The 21,742-nt window shown below is 41.2% G+C and overlaps 1 protein-coding gene and 1 pseudogene across 8 annotated transcripts in view; both read right to left on the bottom strand.

The window, feature by feature from the left end:
* Nucleotides 1-8,274, bottom strand: part of LCLAT1 (lysocardiolipin acyltransferase 1) — a 217,116-nt gene extending 208,842 nt beyond the window's left edge. For 4 of the 8 annotated variants that reach the window (XM_053589203.1, XM_053589202.1, XM_053589201.1 and 1 more), the window contains exon 1: nucleotides 8,121-8,258. The gene's annotated coding sequence lies outside the window, so the exon portion shown is untranslated. Of the gene's footprint in view, nucleotides 1-7,942; nucleotides 8,067-8,120 lie in introns of those variants that run through there. The other 4 variants (XM_053589206.1, XM_053589209.1, XM_053589204.1 and 1 more) reach the window with 4 other exon arrangements.
* LOC128584281 (U1 small nuclear ribonucleoprotein C-like) overlaps nucleotides 1-21,742 on the bottom strand; it is a 151,070-nt pseudogene that overhangs the window by 18,708 nt on the left and 110,620 nt on the right.

Below are 21,742 nucleotides of genomic sequence, written 5' to 3'. Positions count from 1 at the left end.
TAGAAAGTATACAGGTGATGAAACCTCAATGACTTTGGCACTGAAGCTATTGATTTGTTTACTTATGCCCCCTTCTACACAGTAAGCTCAAGGACAAGAACCCTGTCATACTCAACTCTGTCCCCATCACCAAGCTCAAGTAGGTATACAAAAATATTCATGTAAGTAAAGCATTTCGGTGTTTAAGCCATTCCAAGTTTCTATCATTTTCCTCCCTAACCCCACATAAATTAAGTTTTTCTTTAAAGGCTGCACAATATAAAGACAAAATAATTCTTTTTTTTTTATTTTTTTGAGACAGAGTTTCAAGCTGTTGCCCTGGGTAGAGTGCTGTGGCATCACAGCTCACAACGACCTCAAACTCTTAGGCTTAAGCAATTCTCTTGCCTCAGCCTCCAAGTAGCTAGGACTACAGGCGCCTGCCACAACACCCAGTGGTTTTTGTTTTTGTTGTTGTTGCAGTTGTCATTGTTGTTTAGCTGGCCTGGGCCGGGTTTGAACCCACCACCCTTGGTGTATGTGGCTGGCACCCTGCCAACTGAGCTATAGGTGCTGCCCAAAGACAAAATAATTCTAAGAAAGTATCTGTATTACAAAAACAGAACAGCAGAAATAGTAAGGGCCCAAATCTACCTTTCCCAGAATACATAAACAGTCCTGTTGGGGAAGTGTCTCAGAGTTAAAAAGTAATCCTTTCCTCTTCCCTCATCATTCTTATTCCTATCTGTCCTCCAGAATCTCCTCCCCTTGACACACCATACTAGATGCCAGCTCACCTACACTACTCTGTGAGTTCTTCCAAGGGAATTAACTATAACATACGTGTACTATATATGCTTACAAACATAAAACGCATGAAATATCTCATTTGAGATGGAAACTAAGGGTAGTTATCCTTTACCCTAGTCACTAGAATCATAATCCACTTCCTCTGAGGTAGTAAACAACTGAAATTTTCAGAAACCTCAACTGTGACAAGACTTCAGATAAAGTAGTTTAATCATATATTGTCAGCTTTCACTGAGGGCTTTCCTTCAGATGTCCCTTGATCTTGATGGCTCTACTGTCACATGGAGAGGACTAGGTTATGTTTGAGGTTTGAATGAAGGTCACAATTTTTTTTTTTGGGGGGGGGCATTACCTCACTGCCACAAGGAACTTACCAAAGGCTTCAAAGGCTTATCTCTATTACTACATTCAAAACCTTGCAGCCAAAGGAAATACAAACATTCCTCATTATCTAGGAGTAATTAGTATACAGGGGAAAAGGCCACAATGTGACTTCTCTTAAACAAGGACCACATTTCAGAATGATGAAAAGGGATTTGATTCGAATTACCCCCCCCAAAAAAAAACAAAATAATCAATTTTTATAATGTATCATATGTTATACTATATTTAACAAAATTAGGTTATACTTGCAACAGTGTACTAATTCTTAGTACAAGGAATGAATAAATTGGGGAAAGGCATGGAACATAATTTTGTAACCAAACTGTAAAACTGCATGACAATCTTGATTTCATATTTGCCCTTTACATAAGTCATTTTAGCAAAAAAAAAAATATATATATATAAACATACTGCATATATGTGCATATATACACACACACAGTATTTTTTTTTTTTATCATTTTTTGTAGAAAACAGAATCTCACTATGTTGCCCAGGCTGGTCTGAAAGTCCTGGCCTCAAGCCATCCTCCCACTTTGGCCTCCTGAAATGCTAGGATTTAGGCATGAGCCACTGTGCCCAGCAAAAATTTATATATTTTATCAATTTTCCCCTGGAGCCTCTCATATTCCTTTTAAATTCTTTTAAAGCACCTCTTTCATCATTATACCTGATTTTACTCATCAAAAGATCAAGCACTGCTATTCTTACTAGAGCCTCTTTTTTTTCCTAGAGCCTTTTTAGAAATCAAAATATAATAATGTATATACAATAAAGTGCACAAATCTTAAGTGTGGAATAAATTTTTACATAGACATACACCCATGTTATCTGTCACTCATTCCAAGATATAGAACATTTCCAAAATCCCAGGTTCCCTCATACCCTTTCCCAGTCGTTACTACTACCACCACCAGCACAACCCTGGAGTAATCACTATTCTGACTTCTATTACCAGGAAGTATAAGAGGTATACCTGTTTTTAAATTTCACGTAAGTGGAATCATGTTGTATGCAATCTTAACGTCTGATTTATAGGTCAATGAGATCCAACCACTCGATAAGTATATCCATAGTTCATTCTTTCTTAGTGCTTTTGCAGTATTTCATTTTATAAATATACCACAGTTTATTCATCCATTCTGCTACTGACGTACATGTGGGTTATATCCAATTTGGGGTTATTATGAATAAAGATGCTATGAAAATATCAATACTTTTGCATGTTTTTTAGTAGACATTAGTTTCTCATGGATATACCTAAGAATCATGGGTAGGTGCAGACACTGCCACTGTTTTCCAAAGTAACTGTACTATCTTAAATTTCCGCCAGCAACATGTAAAAAATCCAATTGGTCTACGTCCTGTCAACACTGGCATTGACCATCTTTTAAATTTTAGCCATTCTGGAAGGTATATAGCACTATCTTATTACTGTTTTAACTTGTATTTCCTGTTGATTACCTTTTTATATGCATACTGGTCATTCTGAGATCCTCTATTACAAAGTGCCTCTTCAAGACTTCTGTGCATTTTTAAAATTCATTTTCTTACTGATTTTACACACATACACATATAAAATCTTGGTGCAAGTCCTATGTCAGATATATGAATTGCAAATTTCTTCTAGTCTGTATATTGTTCTTCATTCTCTTAATGGTATCTTGAGATGGAGAGAAGTCTCAATTTCAATGAAGTCTAAAGGCAAATTTATCATTCTCATGGTCACTGCTTTTTGAATCTTTGTTAAGGAATTTCTGCCTCCTAGTTCTTTGATATGTGCTTATGGTTTGAGCAGTTTTCAACTTTGCTTTGACTTCATGAAACCCCACAGTTTTGTAAGGCTTACTCTTCTATTTTGTAGTTGATTTTCATTGCACTCATGTTATGTTGATTAGGTACTAGACAACTCTAGTGATATAAAGATTTAACTAGAGACCAGTTTTACAACTAGAGAATTCATCACTGATTATTTCCATATATAATGACTTCTGTACAGATAAATACTTCTGTACGAATATATTAAAAACCTAATGTTAAAGAAAAACCCTAATGCCCATTAGCCTAGCATTTTTCCCCAAACATACCTCAGATGATTCTTCTCAATTTTTTTGAACACAGTCACAAGGAACTCTTGCTCTAGACTTTTTCCTAAACTAGTTAACAATATCTCCAATTTCCAACCATATAGTTAGAAAACAAACTGGCTGTATCCCGTGGCTCAGACCTATAATCCTAGCACTCTGGGAGGCCAAGGTAGTGGATTGCTTGAGCTCAGGAGTTCGAGACCAGCCTGAGCAAGAGTGAGACCCCCATCTCTACTTACAATAGAAAAATTAGCCAGGTGTGGTGGTACACACCATTGTCAATGCCTTGGTTCTCTCCCTTGTCATCTCTTATCTGGAATATGGAAACTGTCCTTAACTAGTCTCCTCCTTACATTCTGCCTATCACCCTGTCATCAAAATCACTTCCAGAGAACATAAAGTTGATGTTATGCATCTAATCAAGATCTTTCTATAGACCCCACTGTGTACAAGATAAAGTCAATCTCTTAGCTGAGAATTCACAAGCTGGCCCTAACCTTCCCTAGCTTATCTCCCAGCAACTCCTATGATACTTTGGTCTGACCCCTGGACACCAAGCACTCTCACTTGTCCTGATTCCTCCTACAGCCAGAAGCCCTCTCACCCTTTATGTTCCAGTTAGCTCTTCTTATCCTGACCTTCTGACTGGACCACTCCAACAGAAGAAACTGATCTCCCACATAAGTTTCCACAGCTCTCTGGACCCACAACTATATTTGAATCCTTACCACATTGTATCAGTTAATCATTTACTTGTCTCATTCACTAGTTAAGTCTACAAACTTCTGGATATGGAACTTCTCCCCAAACTCCTCAAGGATAACGTCAGGAATTAATCATTACATTCTAAGGACTTGGCAGGGCTGTTCCATAAAGGTTAAATAAAAGGAATGAATGTCTTAGCCACTTTTACACATGTCATCTTTTTTCTACAAATAAGACTGGAGAAAATCAGCACAAGTATGTGAAAATAATGCACCTAACTAAAACAAGTTTCTTTAGAGTCTCACTTTGTCCCCCTCAGTAGAGTGCTGTGGCATCATAAGCTCACAGCAACCTCAAACTCTTGGGCTCAAGTGATTCTCTTGCCTCAGCCTCCTGAGTAAATGGGACTCCAGGTGCCCACCACAACACCCAGCTATTTCTTTTTTAGAGATGAGGTCTCACTCTGGCTGAGGCTGGTCTCGAACCTGTAAGCTCAGGTGATCCACCTCCTCAGTCTCCCATAGTGCTAGGATTACAGGTGTGAGCCACGATACTCGGCCCCTAAAACAAGTTTTCTTTGAAAAGTCTCACAGCAAGCCGGACGCAATGGCTCGTGCCTGTAATCCTAGCGTTCTGGCAATCCTAGCACTCTGGGAGGCCAAGGCGGGTGGCTAACGAGCTCATGAGTTTGAGACCAGCCTGAACAAAAGCGAGACCCCATCTCTACTAAAAACAGAAAAAAAAATTGAGGCAAAAGGATGACTTGAGCCCAGTTGGAGGTTGCTGTGAGTTATGATGCCACAGCACTCTACCCATTGTCTAAAAAAAAAAGAGAGAGAGATCCACATGAAAAAAGCCAACAATCCCATATATCAATGGGCAAGAGACATGAATAGAACTTTCTCTAAAGATGACAGACGAATGGCTAACAAACACATGAAAAAATGTTCATCATCTCTATATATTAGAGAAATGCAAATCAAAACAACCCTGAGATATCATCTAACCCCAGTGAGAATGGCCCACATCACAAAATCTCAACACTGCAGATGCTGGCGTGGATGTGGAGAGAAGAGAACACTTTTACACTGCTGGTGGGACTGCAAACTAGTACAACCTTTCTGGAAGGAAGTATGGAGAAACCTCAAAGCACTCAAGCTAGACCTCCCATTTGATCCTGCAATCCCATTACTGGGCATCTACCCAGAAGGAAAAAAATCCTTTTATCATAAGGACACTTGTACTAGACTGTTTATTGCAGCTCAATTTACAATCGCCAAAATGTGGAAACAGCCTAAATGCCCAGCAACCCAGGATTAACAAGCTGTGGTATATGTATACCATGGAATACTATTCAGCCATTAAAAAAAATGGAGACTTTACATCCTTTGTATTAACCTGGATGGACGTGGAAGACATTATTCTTAGTAAAGCATCACAAGAATGGAGAAGCATGAATCCTATGTACTCAATTTTGATATGAGGACAATTAATGACAATTAAGGTTATGGGGGGCAAGCAGAAAGAGGGACGGAGGAAGGGGGGTGGGGCCTTGGTGTGTGTCACACTTTATGGGGGCAAGACATGATTGCAAGAGGGACTTTACCTAACAATTGCAATCAGTGTAACCCGGCTTATTGTACCCTCAATGAATCCCCAACAATTAAAAAAAAAAAAAAAAAAGAGAGAGAGAGAAAGAAAAAAAGAAAAGTTTCCCAGGGTATCTTTTTTTAAGAATGTAATGAAAGCAAAAGTCTCAATTATTGATTTGTGCTTCCTTATAGAGATTAGTCACAACTCTTTGTTTTAAAAGACATTTTTATAGTAAGCAGCAACTACCACTTAATCAAAGAAACTGTAATTAGCACCATAAATCACTATTGAATGACAACGGAATAAATCATGATTATTATTTATACAACGAAATGGTCACAAACAAAACTACTCCCTTCAAAATTTGTTCATGTATTTCCCCCTAACACATCTATATGATTCAGGAAGATAGCACACATGGTGGTTAAGAGCACAGGCTAGAATCACAATGCTAGCTGCATGATTTAGACAAATTACTTAAATTTCAATGTGCCTCAGTTTCCTCATTCATAAAATAAAGATGATAAAAGTTCCTACCTACCTATGTTGCTCACAATGTTGCTGGGTACCTGAGTGAGCACATATGAGGCCCTTGTACACTGTCTGGCAGAGAAAATGAATGTGTAGTCAGAATGTCATTTGCTATCCCTATGTTTTCAACTTTTTAAGTCCTTTTACATATACTGTCTCACACACACACACAACAGCACAATGAGATTGTGTGAACAAGAAATCCCCCCTTTAAAGATGAGGCACCGACACAGAAGTTATATGATTACCCTAAAATATTTTAAGTGGCAATGTATGGAATAGAAACCACACATAACCTCAACCCTAAGCCAAATTGACCAACTTCCTAAGGATCCAGTTCAGAAGAAACATTCTATTGGGTTTTCCCTATTATTCCACCTGGCTGTCAGCAACAGCCAGCCTAAACACCTGATGGGTGCTGAAGACTCTAAGACATGGGAAGAAAATAATAATTATAAATAAAGACCTTGGCAGGAACAAATGAACTATACACCATTTGCTCAAATTAAAAAAGTAGGAGAAGCTTTCCTACTTTCACAGTACTTTCACAGTACCTGACGCATAGTTGGCGCTCCAGATACAGGAGCTACAGACGACTAAAAACACAAAGTGCTATCATGCTTTCTCAATTACAGAACAAGGTACTGCTGGGCAAAAATGAACCCTGCTACCAAAGCAAGTCTCTTAATACTAGGCTCATCTGTCACATCCAAATACAATGTGACAATAGAAACTAAAAGAAAAAAATTTTAAGAATAATTTGCTTTTACTTTCAAAAATATTTAAGTTTTGGCTGGGTACACTGGCTCAAACCTGCAATCCTACCACTCTGGGACACCAAGGCCGATGGATCACCTGAACTCAAGAGCTGGTGATCTTTCTGAGCAAAAGCAAGACCCCATCTCTACTAAAAATAGAAAAAAATTAGCCAGGCCTTCTGGCGGGTGCCTGTAGTCCAAATAACTGGGGAGGCTGAGGCAAGAGAATCTGCTGTGCCCTAGGATTTGAGGTTACTGTGAGCGAGGACACTACAGCACTCCTCAGAGTGCGAAAGTGTGAGACTTTATCTAATAAAATTAAAATTAAAAAATTTAAGTTTTGCAAAGAGGATCATCAAGACAGTTTCTGAAAACTAATCCAACTAGTTTTATGTCATGACATGGTATTTCTTTGCCCATGAGATTGATATAAATAATATTTTATCTGGGTAACACCTTCACCAACACTTATCTTCAACATTTTCCTCAGACTTAAACCCAACCAGAACCCCTCGTCTTACCTACAGACACATGCACATTGTATACAGGCAGATGCAATGCTTGTAGGGAACCCATGCGAACCAGGAAAGAACAAGGAAGCAAAACGTCTCCACAATCACATCTAAGTGCTTTATCTTTTCATTCCTTCTGTCAAATGAGCAATCAGAAACCAAGATACACCTTAAAGATCAAACTTGACGTCGGCCCCTGGCTAAGGCCTACCTTTCATTTCCTGGCACTGCCACACCTACAGGCACGTCTCTTGACACTTGGGAAAATACACAGGGAAGGCAACTCTAGCTCCTGCCTAGAAAGCCTTCGTCCAAGCCTTGCACACGGTGGCCATTTGGGACGTTCTTGCACAGGGGACTTAACCAAATCAGAGTATGAGTGGTGTTTGGGGTCAGTGCATCTCCCAGACCCGCCGAAGTCGCAGCAGGGAGGTCTTGATTTTCCTTCTGTAAATAATGATGGAATACCAGGCCCTCCTCCTCAAGTGGCTACCTTGCCCTCACCAACCCACCTAGTGCCGCCCCTCGGGCTCCCGATGCCTCAGGCAGCCTCCAGGAGTCTCTTCCCTACGCCTCCTCCCACCTGAGCCGGCGACGCCACTACCTGTAACGGGACCCCAATTCCCGGTCAAGGGACGGTTACCCGGGGCTGCAGTCCGGGGAAGGCCCGCGGCTCACGCGGAAAAGCCCGGGCTGCAGCTTCCCCGACGCCGCCATTTTCCCTGCGCCGTAACCCCCACCTGACAATTCTAGCGTCCCACCTGTGACTGGCAGGGGACTCCGCGCGACGCTGCAAGGGGCGCGTGGGCCAGCCGGGAATTCCGTAAGGGTCACAAACCTCAGGGCAAAACCCGCCGCTAATTCGTCCCGAAGCGAGGAGGCGTCCAGCCGTCGCCCTAGTAATGCGTCCCGGCAGGCTCTATCCTCATTGGCTGTGGACGTCCTGACGCAACGGCGTGCCCGGCTGCGTGGGAAACCGGCCCTGGGCGCCCCGCCTCTGCTCTGCAGCCCGGGATACCCCGGCGCCCATCCTCTAATGCTCTTTTAAAGGGTCCGCGCTTATTTTCTAGTCTGGCCTGGAGAGGGAGGAACAATGGGGCGGAGGGGTGTACAGGAGAGAAACAAAATAGGAAATTAGTGGAGGTCATTGTCCCAAGGGAACCCATTGGTTCGTCCTACCCCTAGTTGCAAAACGGAAATCTGGGAGTTTAATTTACAAACCTAATTTTATTGCCCCAAGTCACGGGGCAAAAATCAGTAGTAAGACCATTTCTAGAACCCAGATTTCCGATTGCGGGACGCAGGGCTTTCTGCATTTCCTCAGTCCTGGGGACACGTTCTCTCCTGCGAGACCCGAGCATTTTCATCACATCCCCCTCTTTAAAGGTCTTTCCCTCTTTCTGGCACGGTGCGTCTGTACCCTGACCTACGGAGCCGAAGCTTCTGAACGTTTAACTTTTTTATTTTATTTCTCCTGCAGATGCCTTTCTCATGTTAGCCTTCAACAAATACTCATCAGTCATCACGCCTATTCACTGTCTTTTATTCGTTTATTCCACAAGGTAGAGGGAAGGGCGACTTGTATTTTGTTGTTTTTTTGTTTTTTTTTTTTTCAGATTAATATGAGGGTACATACAATCAGGTTACAATGTTTGTGTTTGTTAGATGAGGTCCTTGTTGTAGTGCCCAGGAGGTGTGCCCATTAGGTGGGGACACACCAGTCTTCTCCCCTCCCCTCTAATCCCTTCCTTCTTCCCCTCCCGCCAGTTTGAATTAAATTGATTTTTCTCTTGTGTGGGAGTGTATTAGATCTTCTACTGGCTTCATATCAGTATTGAGTGCATTAGATGCTTGCTTTTCCATTCTTGTGATACTTAATAAAGGGAGTATTCTCAACTTTATCCAGGTTAATACAAAAAATGTAAAGTTCCATCTTTTTTACAGCCAAATACTATTCCATGGTATTACATATACCACAGTTTATTAACCCATTCATGGGTTGATGGGCACTTGGGTTGTTTCCACATCTTGGCAATTGTGAATTGAGCTGCGATAAACAGATAAAATGACTTTTTTTTTTCTGGGTAGATGCCTAGTAATGAGATTTTGGTATCAAATGGAAGGTCTATTTTGAATTCTTTGAGTCTTCACCATCGTTCTTTCCAAAGAGGCTCTATTAGTTTGCCATCCCACCAACAGTGTCAAAGTGTTCCCTTCTCTCCACCTCGGCACCAGCAGCTGCAGTTTTGGGACTTTTGCCATGTGGGCTATTCTCACCCGGGTTAGATGATATCTCAGGGAGGTTTTGATTTGCATTTCTCTGATGATTAGGGACAATGAGAATTTTTTCACTTGTTTTTGATGGGTCATCTGCCTTCTTCAGAGAAGGTTCTGTTCCTGTCTCTTGCTCAGTGATAGATGGGATTGTTTGCTCCTTTTTGTTGATTAAGTTCTCCCCATAAATTCTAGTTATCAACCCTCTGTCAGATTTGTAACATGCAACCATCTTCTCCCATTCTGAAGGTTATCTATTTGCTTTAATTGTTGTGTTCTTAGCTGTACAGAAGCTTTTCAGTTTAGTTAAGTCCCATTTGTTTACTTTTGTTGTTGCAATTGCCAATGAAGTTGTCTTCATAAAATCTCTCCCTGGGGGAAGGGAGAATTTTTTTTTAAGTACAAGTTTCCTGTCTCCAAAAAATTTATAGTGTAAGAATAATGGGCATCTAGGTTTGGGATGCATAGCTTCAGCTAAACTATTATGCACCGTCGCCCAAAAAAATTCCCTGTGAATCAAGGGTTCCTGGGCTCCTTTCCGTAATTGGCTTCATAATTTCCCTAATTTTGTTCAGGAACATTTAAATATTGAAAATGTGCTAAAATTGCATCAGAAAATGAATAAAAACACCAGAGGAAAATACCAGAAACAAAAGCCAACTCTGCCCATTATGTCTGTAACCTTAGGGGAGAGTTCCAAAGATTATTGGAATAAAAGATCTCTAAATTCCTAAACTCTTTTTTTTTTTTTTTGGCCGGGGCTAAGTTTGAACCTGCCACCTTCGCCTATGGGACCGGCACCCTACTCCTTGAGCCACGGCGCCACCCAATTCCTTAAGAGTTGGTAAGGCCCTGTGCCCAACCCCCAGAGGGCTGCACTGTGACTCTTCTGGGACTTGCCAGAGGCTGCACGTAGCCTTTCCTCAGCTACAGATACCTCTAGCGTGTGATGTGTCTGGTGGTACAACCCAGGAGGCGGGGCTGCCTCTACCACAGACTACATGCTGCTAAACTGAGCACCGCTTATTACTAACCACCTTCCACATTAACTAATAAATGGGTAGAAACAGTATTCCCAAGTGCAAAATAAGCTGATTCCTAAATCTTAAGAGAATCTACCAAGTGCTATGCTTCTTTCTTAGTAGCAGAGGATCCAAAGCATAGTAACTTGTTCTTTATTTTAGAGGAAATATCCTGACAATCCTGATGTGCCCTAAACCAATGTTTTTCAACTTTTTTTATCTCAAGGTACACTTGAACCTATAGTTAAACTTCCACAGCATACTTAAATTATGTTGATCAAAAAAAGAGTAAAAGAAAGAATATACTTACTGTGCTTTGAATTTCTTCCAAAAATAATTTAATTAATGATGTTTAAAAATTTTCATAGCACACCCACGATCCTCTCATAGCTCACCAGTGCACGTGCACCAGTTGAAAATCACTACCCTAGACCATTGGACCATTTCACCACCCAAATATTGTCTGTGTTTTAGATAATAATATTGTATCAAGATTTTCTTCGTTTTGATATATATTCTATTTTTAAACAAGATATTAACATAGGAGGAAGCTGGGTAAAGTGTATGTGGAAAATCTCTGTATTCCTTTTGCATCACACCTAAATCTAAAATTATCTCAAAAATGTTTAAATAATAATTATTTTAAAATGTTGTCAATGTATCAAGGTCCTGAATTTTTGTGGGATTTATCCACTCTCTAGAATCCATGTGTTTCATCAAGGCATCTAGAGTAAAGTTATGTACCCCATAATAATGGTTCCATCAACAACAGACCTCAAATATGACAGTGATCCTAAAAATTATAATACTATATGTTTACTGTACCTTTTTCCTATGTTTAAATACACAAATACTTACCATTGTGTTATAATTGCCTATAGTATTCAATATAGTAACATGCCATATGGGTGTGTAGCCCAAGAGCAATAGACTATAGGCTATATAGCCTGGGCTAATATAGTAATAAGCCCTACCATCTAAGATTGTGTGAGTATGCTCTATGATGTTTGCATAACAATGGAATAACCTAAAGACACATTTCTGAGATTGTGTCCCCTACCTTTAAGTGATGCACGACTGTATTTGCACTCCTTGCTCATCAGATCCAGCTAATGTATTTGATTATGGTAGACAAGTGTGATGCCAGATGGTCCAGGTCCCTTTGGAATATATTATGACAGAAAACAGGAAAATAAACATAGCCTCGGAGCAAAATGGTAAAAGTAGAATGTTATTTTCCTCTTGACGGGATATTGTTTTTATTTCCCATTTTATTTGTTGGGAGGGAAAAGAGAAGGCAGTTCCAAGGACTTCTATTTGGCCTTTCCTACAACAATAGCTCTTTGTCTGCAGGCTAAGGACCAATGCGAAGTTTCTGCCAACTGCTAAGTGTATCCTCCACTCCAATTACACATTCAGGAATCAGTGAAATGACCACTAAGTTTGTAACAGGACCCACTGAGACAGACCTGGGTGTAGACTACATTTATTATCTGAATCCAATAGGCCCCTACTTTAATAGAGGTGAAGGGGGACAGGGAAAGGATATAATGGTACTTAGGATCATTATGTATCCAACATCTGTTAAAAGATTGGAGTATTACTTTTCCCCAGTCTATGGTTATACAAACAAATGTCCATAAATCACTTTAAAGAAGGACTGAAGAAATCTCAGTCCTTTACCATGCTGTTCTGAGTCCTTCATCGTAGACACCAGTCTCTCCTTTGGTCCATGCATTCTAGACCTGAGAACAGGCTCAGGCCTTGAAAATGGGCAAGAGACTGTGATTTTTTCATTGGGGTAATATCTGGCCCCAGCCTTCTACTTACCTTTTCTTGATGTCTTATTCTTATATATTAAGCCATACCCTTTCTGGCTGCCGATATACCTTGTCCTAGAAATGCTGTACTCTATTAGCCACGTCGATTGGCCAGGCCAGGACCCCTGACTGACACTTCATCCTCACTATCTCTTATGGTAGTTAGGTTGCCATTACTTCTCACAGTTGTCTCTGCTCTTCTGGAATTCTTTCAACATCACTTTTCCCGTGGGTCCCTGTTCTGTATCAGCTTCTTCCACCATTAGGCTTGACCTACAGAGGACAAATGCCACTGAACTTCTCAATGATGGGGTACTCAATGACACTCACTACAGCATTTAATATCATCTTGATAAACAGAATGTTTTACAGGTCTTCCTGAGGGTTGTAATCATCTGGAAAGGTTTCTGGTCTTGTTTGGTCAGTGCATTTAGCATAATTACTCCTTTGAGTTTTTTGATTCCTGCATCCACATTCTGCCATAACAGTTTTAGCAGCTCTATTTATTGTGTACCATTTGCTTTTCCCAGCTTCTAAGTACCATCTGGCAGCATATTAGAACTGACCTTTAAAACCTTTAAGAACATTTAGAGTTCTTTTTACTATATTAAATAATATAAGAACATGCCTCTTAATGAGAAACTCTCCTAAACCATTTTTATATCCTCCCCATCCTTAAGGTAACACCCTTGGTATCCACACTCAGACATAATCCCCACTATGAGCCAAGTCTTATAGTTCTTATGGCATATAATGCCTTCTCTTCTTTTACAATCCAGAATTACCTCAGTTAGGTAAGATGTATGGTGACCTCTATCTACCAACAAGGCAAAAAGGCTCATTTCTATAGACCTAAAAGATTCAAGGGGTCTGAAGGTTCAAGGTTCTCAAGTCAACCCAGATAGCCCAACCTTAAGTCTCATGGTTTCACTTCTTCCCTGTTAAAGCCCTGATTTTGGCATTAGAAGGCTGAAAATTCAGCCTTTTTGCAGTTCTACCACTCTTTACAACTAAGGCCTATGCTTGCTTTTCTGCTCTGACTGCCCTCTGGGTGCAGGTGGGGAGGCTCTGTTTGTATAATACTGAAGAGGCCTTCTAGCTCGGAGCTCTCACACACTGCTTGCTTAACAACAGCCACTCATTTCACAATTCTTATAGTTAGCAATGTCTCCTATATAGCTCAACCACAGAGATTGCACCAACTAGTACCTCCCCATTCATCTACATCCTTCTCTGGGTCAACAAAAGTAAATGCCACAGCATTCCAGGGACCATCAATGCTCTACCCATAACTAGTCATAAGAAGGTCCTCAATGCTGTCCTGCCATCGAAAAATCTCAAAATATACACTTCAAGTCTGCTTCCTAGGGCCAAATCTCTTAGGGAGGCTTCCTTGAAACAGAATCTGAAACAGAGATCCTTGTGTGATGTTTGTTTGTTAGGCTTTTTTCCTTGAGAAAATGCTCTTAAGAGGAAAGGTATGGAAAGAGCAGAATATAAGGCCAAGAGAGAAAATGTGAGGAAGAATATGGTTCAGCCAGAAACTGGCCTTGACCGGAGCCCATGGGGAGCTCTGGAGTATGAATGACTCCATAGAGTTGTTCAACTTTGAGGCTAGGGGGTTGATAATCCTACATTACTTTCCTGTATCCATTATTCACTCCAAGCTTTCTGAGGGTGGGAGTACAAACCCAGCTGGGCAAAGTGGTTCAGCTCCTATTTGGCTGAGAGAAACTCTCTAGAGAATGGGGCAACTGTGAGTCATTTGCAGCCAAAGCTCATAGCAGCAGAGAGATGGGAGCCCCATCTGTTAGCTGCCCTACCAGTCCAGATACATCATAAATGCAATGTTGGCTTTTTAACAGAATGCACATATAATTCTATGTGCCTAGAATCTCTGTGAAATCTGCAGAAAAAAACATTGCAGTAGTTGCTCCTTGAAAGTGTAAGCTGGCATATCACTGTCTTTCCCTTTTGTACCATTGGAATTTTAGCCAGGTGTATGTATTATTACCTTTTTTAATTTTTAGGAGGAAAAAATGAAAAGCTTCTTTTATGTGCCTATAAGCTTCAGAAATGGTGTTAACCTGCTCTACTGCCCCAGTGGGTAATATTCTCCCAGTTTCTGAATCCTTCGTGATTCCTACAACAGAGCATCACAGCTGATGAAGTGCTCAACCTCATGCGCCATTGATTTAATAGTCACAGTCAATAGGGCACTCTCTGTAATGCTCATGGTGGAACCCTGACAAGCAGGAAATCCCAACTCCTAGTTCCTATTGTACTTCTGCTATTATTGAGGTACTCTCCATTCCCACGTAATTGCTTCCTCCTCTTCAAAATGTGATAGTAATAAGGTAAAATATGTGCTCAATAACAGACCTCAGAAAAGTACCAAATAAGCTGCTGCAAATAAAACCGCAACAACTCTCTCCGGTGGTAATGAGTGGAAGGAACACACAGATCAGTGCTGCAGGAGCTGCAGATCCTTTACCGGAGGCCTAGAGCAAGCTATCTCTTACAGCCACATTTTCCCTGTTTGCAAAAATCTCTACAACTGAGACTTAGCATTAACTAGTATCATCAGGCATCCATTGAGATCTTGAGTTCAAAAGGCACTTGAAATTAAAGACTTTTCTTTGCTGGGGAGTCCACGTTTTGGTGGTTCAGGAGTCTTGATGCTGTAACGAGCAACTCGAAAGAAGTGATAGATTTGTGTTAACACAAACCAATGCTGAAATCTCTTTATATCCCTTCAAAAACTGCATAATAATAATAATAATAATAATAATAATCCCACCAATGGAGGCATTGGCAGGAGTCTGCAGGATGGGCTGAGAAAGACATCAAAGCATGTGTCCTCCTGGGGCTCTCCCTGTGGGGCTGCAAGGTGGCAATGCCTTTATATTTCACCTGAGACGACAGCTCATTCCCTTTGTCCCTTCAAGCAAGGCTCACTGTGTCACAGCCTAAATTATTGTATTGAGCATTAGGGTGCTTCATCATCCTCTGTTATTTCTCTTTAACCTTGTTTGCACCCTTGTAATAGTCCCTTCAACTCGCTTTAATCATCCCTTCTTATTTATTTCTTGCCAGAACTCTGACTAATATATAGGTGGACCAAAATTTTATTTAAGCTAATAAGGTAAAAATACCAGAAAGTAAACTTAGAGCCCTGGTGATGAGCCACTCATCCAACACAGAAATAGACATTTCTCCCAGTATTGCTCAATGCAAATCTTCTGTCTCCATAAGGAATGCCTTCAAGTATAAATAACAGTAAAACCCAACCAACAGTGCCTTCAGCCACAAGAACATTGATGGTTACTTAAATTGTGGAAGTAAGCTATCTCAGAATTAATTCTGCAACTTGAGAATGACACCAAGGACTCGGGTTCTTTTCATCCTTTTGGTCTTCCTTAGCATGTTGGCCTTACATTTTTATGCTTATTGCCTCAAGCTGGTTGCAACAACTCTGGCAACGAGACACATCCAAAAGCAAGAAATGATGAACAAGGAAAAAGGTGTTCTCCTTGTGAGGCCTTGTCTTTTTATCCAGGAAGAAAAGTCTTTCCCAAGAGATCCTCAACAAACGTCTCCTGTTGTCCAATCAGCCGGTACTTAGTTTGGGATGTCCTTTATCTGTAAGGAGCATGGGAAAGAAATAGCAAGAGATGACTAAAGAAAGGGTGATTGGGAATTGTCATTAAGAAGCCAACCCATGCTGTCTGCCACATCCTATGTCAGAAGTGAACCCTCTGCCCAGCTCCTCTCTGGGAAGTTAACTTGCTGTTTTCTGGTAAGAAATGGCTGTTACCTTTTCTCTATTGTTTCTCTAAATAGTGATGACCTTTAAGGATGAATTCCGATCTCTTCATATATTTGTGATGCCGTTGAATTACCCCCAGTGACCATGAAAACAGTCTAAGATGGCCATCTAGAAATCTCTATTAACTGAATTTTCTTATTTTCTGCATTCTTGAAGGCCTGGCATGTGGGGCCTTACTGACCACAGGGGGACTGCTTGTCCCACCCAGGTTTAGCTAATTCCTGGAAGTAGCAAACAATGCTCCCAGGAGTGCACCTGTCATAGGCAAACCAGCCAGGACAGAGCCCACCCCCTGCATCCCCTCTGTCATATTCTTGTCCTCATTTTACAGATATAAAAATGAGGTTTGGTGTATTAATTTCCATACACCAAGATTACTATACAAGCAGTGGCTTAAAATAATACACATTCATCATCTTACAGGTTTGGAGGTCAGAAGTACAGAATCAGTTTTACTGGGTAGTATCAATGTGTCTGCAGTGCTGGTCCTTTCTGAAAGTTCTGAGGGGAGATGCCACTGCCCTTCTCAGGTGCCAGGGGCCATCTCTACTGTGTGGCCCTTTCTAAAGTGCATAACTCTGACCTTGCTTCCCACATCACTCCACCTTCTCCTATTCTGTATTAAAATCTCCCTCTGCCTCTCTCCTATAAGGACATTGGTGATTACATTGAAGGCCCACTGGATAATCCCAGATGATCTCCTCATCTCAAAAGCCTTAATTTAATTGCGACTTTAAAGTTTTGCCCTGTGTCATAACATTCATAGGTTGTAGGAATTAGGGCCTGGGTATTTTTGAGGGCTAGACTTCAGCCTCTACTTCTGGGTTTTATTGAGCTAAAGTCAGGATGTCTGCAGAGCTGCATTCTGTTCAGAGGCTCTACTGGAAAGTCCAGGCCTTGCTTTTTCCTGAGTTTCACATCTTGTGCTCCTTCCTCTGCCTTCAAAGTCAGCTGTGCAGTGTCTTTGAATCTCACATTGAAAACTCCAGTCCTCATTGCTCCTTCTCTAAGTCTAGCCCTCTTGCTTCTCTTTTTCTCTTATAAGGTTGGGCCCTAAATAATACAGGTGAAACTCATCTGCAATGTCCCTTTTGCCATGTAAGTTATGATAGTGACATTTTTGGAGGATCGGGATATGAATATCTTGGTGTGTGTGGGGGGGGTTCTTATTTCTTCCTACCACACTCAGACAGAACGTAACTGTGTGGTTGCCGGAGCTTACAGGGGAAAGAGGGGAAGGGAGGGGCCACAAAGGAACCAAAGAACACTTTGGGGTGGAGTTTTGTGGTTATCTTGATGGGGTAATGGTTTCTTGGGTATACAGAAGTCGAAACTTAAATTGTGCGCTTTAAATATGTACAGCATGCTGTATGTTAGTTATGCCTCCATAAATCTGTTAAAAAGCTAAATGAGAAGAAAATAAAACCAAGGCCCAGAAATCTTGGCCAAGCTTACAGACTGGGTGGTGAGGAGGCCAAGATGTGCACTCAGGGCAGTGCAGCCAATGCTGAGGCTGTGCCGGTGCCCCTGATGGAGCATCACTTCCTTTCGTCTCTCTCCTTTGTCCCTGAGATGTTAATACTCCCCTTAGGAGTCAGTACATGGAAGATACTCCATAAATGGTCATTTCCTTCCCTTTGCCCTTGTGGGTCTCCTGATTAACCAGTTTCTGAGTATCCTGAAGCCTATTCTGTTTTATAGAACCTGAAAATCATTATTTTGTTCATGAGAGAGAAAAAGGCACTGAAGAAAGAAATCGAAAGGCGCCAACAGAGTAGTAAATAGGCTTTGCCTTTAGGTATTCTCAGCTGTAAATGTCCCAGGCTCTAAAATGCAAAGCGACACACAGGATCAGATATAAATGTATTATTCTCAGAAATCTAGGCTGGTTCATTCTGTTGCCTAGTGATGAGAGACAATTCCCAGGAACAAATAAGAGGAGGCAAGCATGTGGAAGCTGCCCCATAGTTACAAACAATGCTATGAATAATGATTGTTGTACCCAAGGTCACAAAGCTCTTCTGATTGATCTACCACTGTTTGGGCCACAGTGGTGAAAAGAAACAGAACAGTACTCCCAGCTGGTCAAGAACCTACAACTGTTTTCAGGGTCTCTTCAAAAGAAGAAAATGTCATTTTTTGTGTTTTCATCATTTGCCATCTATGTGTTCATTTGTTTAGAAATCATCTATTCCTGGGTAAATTTAAAATGTCTTGAAAAAGGTTCCTCATTTCCAGTTTCCCCTGGAATTCTTCCCAGAATACTGTATAGCATGGCTGCTCCATCCTTGATGGGAGCTGCCCTAGGCTTCAGATTCAGATTGTAGAGTTCACTGTGGATTCATTTTCTATTTCTTGTCCTCTCTATCTGTCTCTCCCATCCATGGCCATGCATGTTTTATGATCCTAGGCAGCTTATGTTGGTCCCATCAATCAACTTTGGGGAATAGGAATAAATAGCTGGAGAGTACAATGGGGAAATAAGAGAGGGGAGAGAATAGCAGATTCCTCAATCTCCCGTCTGTCCCCATAAAACAGTATCTAGCTCATAGATCTGCTGGCAACGCTACCAATATAAAGTGAATTTAAGATTTATAGTCGTGGTTTCAAAAATAGTAAGCATAGCAGAGAAAGCCAGATGCAACAGAGTTCCACTGCGCTTATCAGCTCTGTATTTGAGGCAAATTAGTTTAACTTCTTGGAGCCTCAGTTTTCTAGTCCGTAAAATGAGAATAACAAATATTCCCTGGCTGGTGGAGCTGTTGTGAAGTGCTAGCACATGTAGACATGCTTGGCAGAGGGCAGTTACCTTCTCGTCCTGTCTTTTTCCTATCCATCTTTCATCGAAATGGCTTCTGGATGTGCTCCAGCTAAATGCCTCAGGGGAGGAAAATGTGAATGTCAATCAGCCAAGAAAGAAAGTGCTTGGACACCATGACCCATGGAGGCAATCAGTCCTCAAAAGCATGGAGATCCCAGGCAGTTGAGGCCTGCAGCCACATTTGGCACCGAATCATGTCCTGTTTTGCATTGTTCCCTAATTGTTTCAAGTTATTTCCTCTCTCTGAGATTCAGTTTCCTAGCTAGTTATAGTGTGAGCTTGAATAAGATCTTCTTGATGTCTTGTCTAGTCCTTCTCAGTTCTCTTTTCTATCCATATGCCCCATTTGCATAATAAAAATTCTGTAAATAGTAACAGTGATGGGGAGCTAATTGAAGCCCCAGTACATAGAGCAAATTCTCTTTAGTGTAACATCGAGGCACAGATCTCTGAACACTTGTTATCCTGGACCATTCTATTACAAACCCATCATTCATGACACTCAACTCAATTCCCACCGTTGGAGAGCATTTAACGTCAAAAGAGGAATTTCTGAAACCAGGAGGTTCAAGATCAGCATTTGAAATAGTTCCCCTAGAATAAATTAGTTCACAGATATTTCCAGTTTCTGCAGCTTCCCATAAGGTAGCTGAAATGGTCATGCTTTGTGCTTACTGTCAAGAACCATGGTTCTACACTCCAGCTACATATTAGTATCACCTGGGGAGCTTTTTAAAATAGCAGAGATCATACAATAATTATATCAGTTTAGGATGGGGCCTGGAGAGCAGTATTTTTTAAAAGCTCCCCAGGCAACTATAAGTGCATTCAGAATTGAGAACTATTGATCTAGGTTAGATGCTGGAGTGTAATTATTGGGGCCCACACCTGATTTTCTGAACACAACTGCAATAGCTCAGTGACAGGCCCTCAGGAGGACAGATGTTGGATGAATAGATGGACGAGTGAACAAATAAGTAAGAGTATAGTGGAAAGAGTATCAGACTAAAAGCCAGAAAACCATGCCCCAACCCTGGCCTAATCACTATGTAAATACTATAATAGCAATCATTTCCCCTGGGCCTCAATTTACTTTCTTATAAAAAGCAGATAATAGTACCTCCTTTTTTCTTCTCACAAAATTATTGTGAAGACAGTATATATTAAATTGCTTTGCATATTGTATATTATATAATTTTAAGAAATTGTTAAAAATAAAACACAACCATCTTAGCCAACTGGTTTTTCGATCAAACCTGGAAATCTGGATTCATGCAGATACTGACAGGAGGGTCAGGGCAGGAAGCTCATGCCCCATTGTAGCCATGTGGTTTCTTTTCCATGTGTGATTGCTCTTCTTGGGAATTGCTATAGACTGAATGTTTGTGTTTCCCCTAAAATTCACATATTGAAGCCTCATCTCCAATGTGATAGTATTTAGAAGTAGAGCTTTTAGGGAGTAACTAGATCATGAGGGTGGAGGGGCCCTCATGAATTGGGTTAGTGCCCTTACAAAGGGGCCCCTAGACAGCACCATTCTACTTTCCATCCCATGAGGACACAGCAGAAGGCACCATCTGTGAACCAGGAAGAGGGCCCTCACCAGGCACTGAATCTGCCAGCACCTTGATCTTGGACTTTTTAGCCTCCAGAATGATGAGAAATAATTTTCTATTGTTTAGAAGTCACCCATTTTATAATGCTCTGTTACAGTAGCTAGAACTGAATAAGGCAGTGGTTTTCAGATAGGCTGACTGCCCAACACCCCATGTCCTGCCAACAAGCTTTGAAGCCCAGGTCCTGCTGGCTCCTGCCTGGTTGCCCTTATTCCCTTCTTCCTGTTTCTCAGCCTGTTGTTTGTCCAGTGTAGGTGCTGAATGAGCGAATGCTCTTGGGTTGCTGGCTCTGAGTTTTGGCAACTTTCTGGACTACCCATCTGATGGTGGCTTTCTTGTAAGGGGCGCGAGTCTGCTGACTCCTCAATTTGGGTCTTCTCTGTTGCCACCTGTGAGAAGCTCCCATTCCCTGCCCACAGCAGTCTGGCCTCCCACCAGCCAGGCCAGTCCTTGGCTCTTCATGAGGGGGTACCCGGAATTCAGACAAAACACATGGTGGTTGGCCCAGGATCTTGCTATTTTTATTTATGTCTTTTAAGTAACTCATTTTTCTTATTACAAAATAACACATGTTTATTTGAAAAAAATTGTAATAACCAGGCAAGTAAAAACGAGACAGTACAAATCTTTCATAAATCCCTGAGTCCAACAAATCATTGTTTAATGTTTCTAATTTTGCGTATGTGCAGACGCATGCTCACATGTACCTAAGTATGTAGAAAACTGGTGTCGTCCTGAACTAGTGATTTGAAACCTGCTTTTTCACTTTGCAGTGTCTTACTGTCTAAAATGGTCACCTGGCACTAGTATTCACCCTCACCCCTGTGTGTCCACTTCTATCGCCGTTAGTTGTTTATAGTTAGTTACAAACTGAGCAACATAAGTCACAATAAGCTGAATTAATCAGCCATGCAAGGGCCCTTCTAGCTAACTGATGCCATGGTAATCAGTGCTTTGACCGGTGGTGTCTACTTAGAGACAAACCCGACATCTTACAAGAC

Source organism: Nycticebus coucang, chromosome 4, assembly GCF_027406575.1.
Source record: "Nycticebus coucang isolate mNycCou1 chromosome 4, mNycCou1.pri, whole genome shotgun sequence".
Taxonomy (NCBI): Eukaryota; Metazoa; Chordata; class Mammalia; order Primates; family Lorisidae; genus Nycticebus; species Nycticebus coucang.
This window is presented reverse-complemented; position numbering and strand designations above follow the sequence as displayed.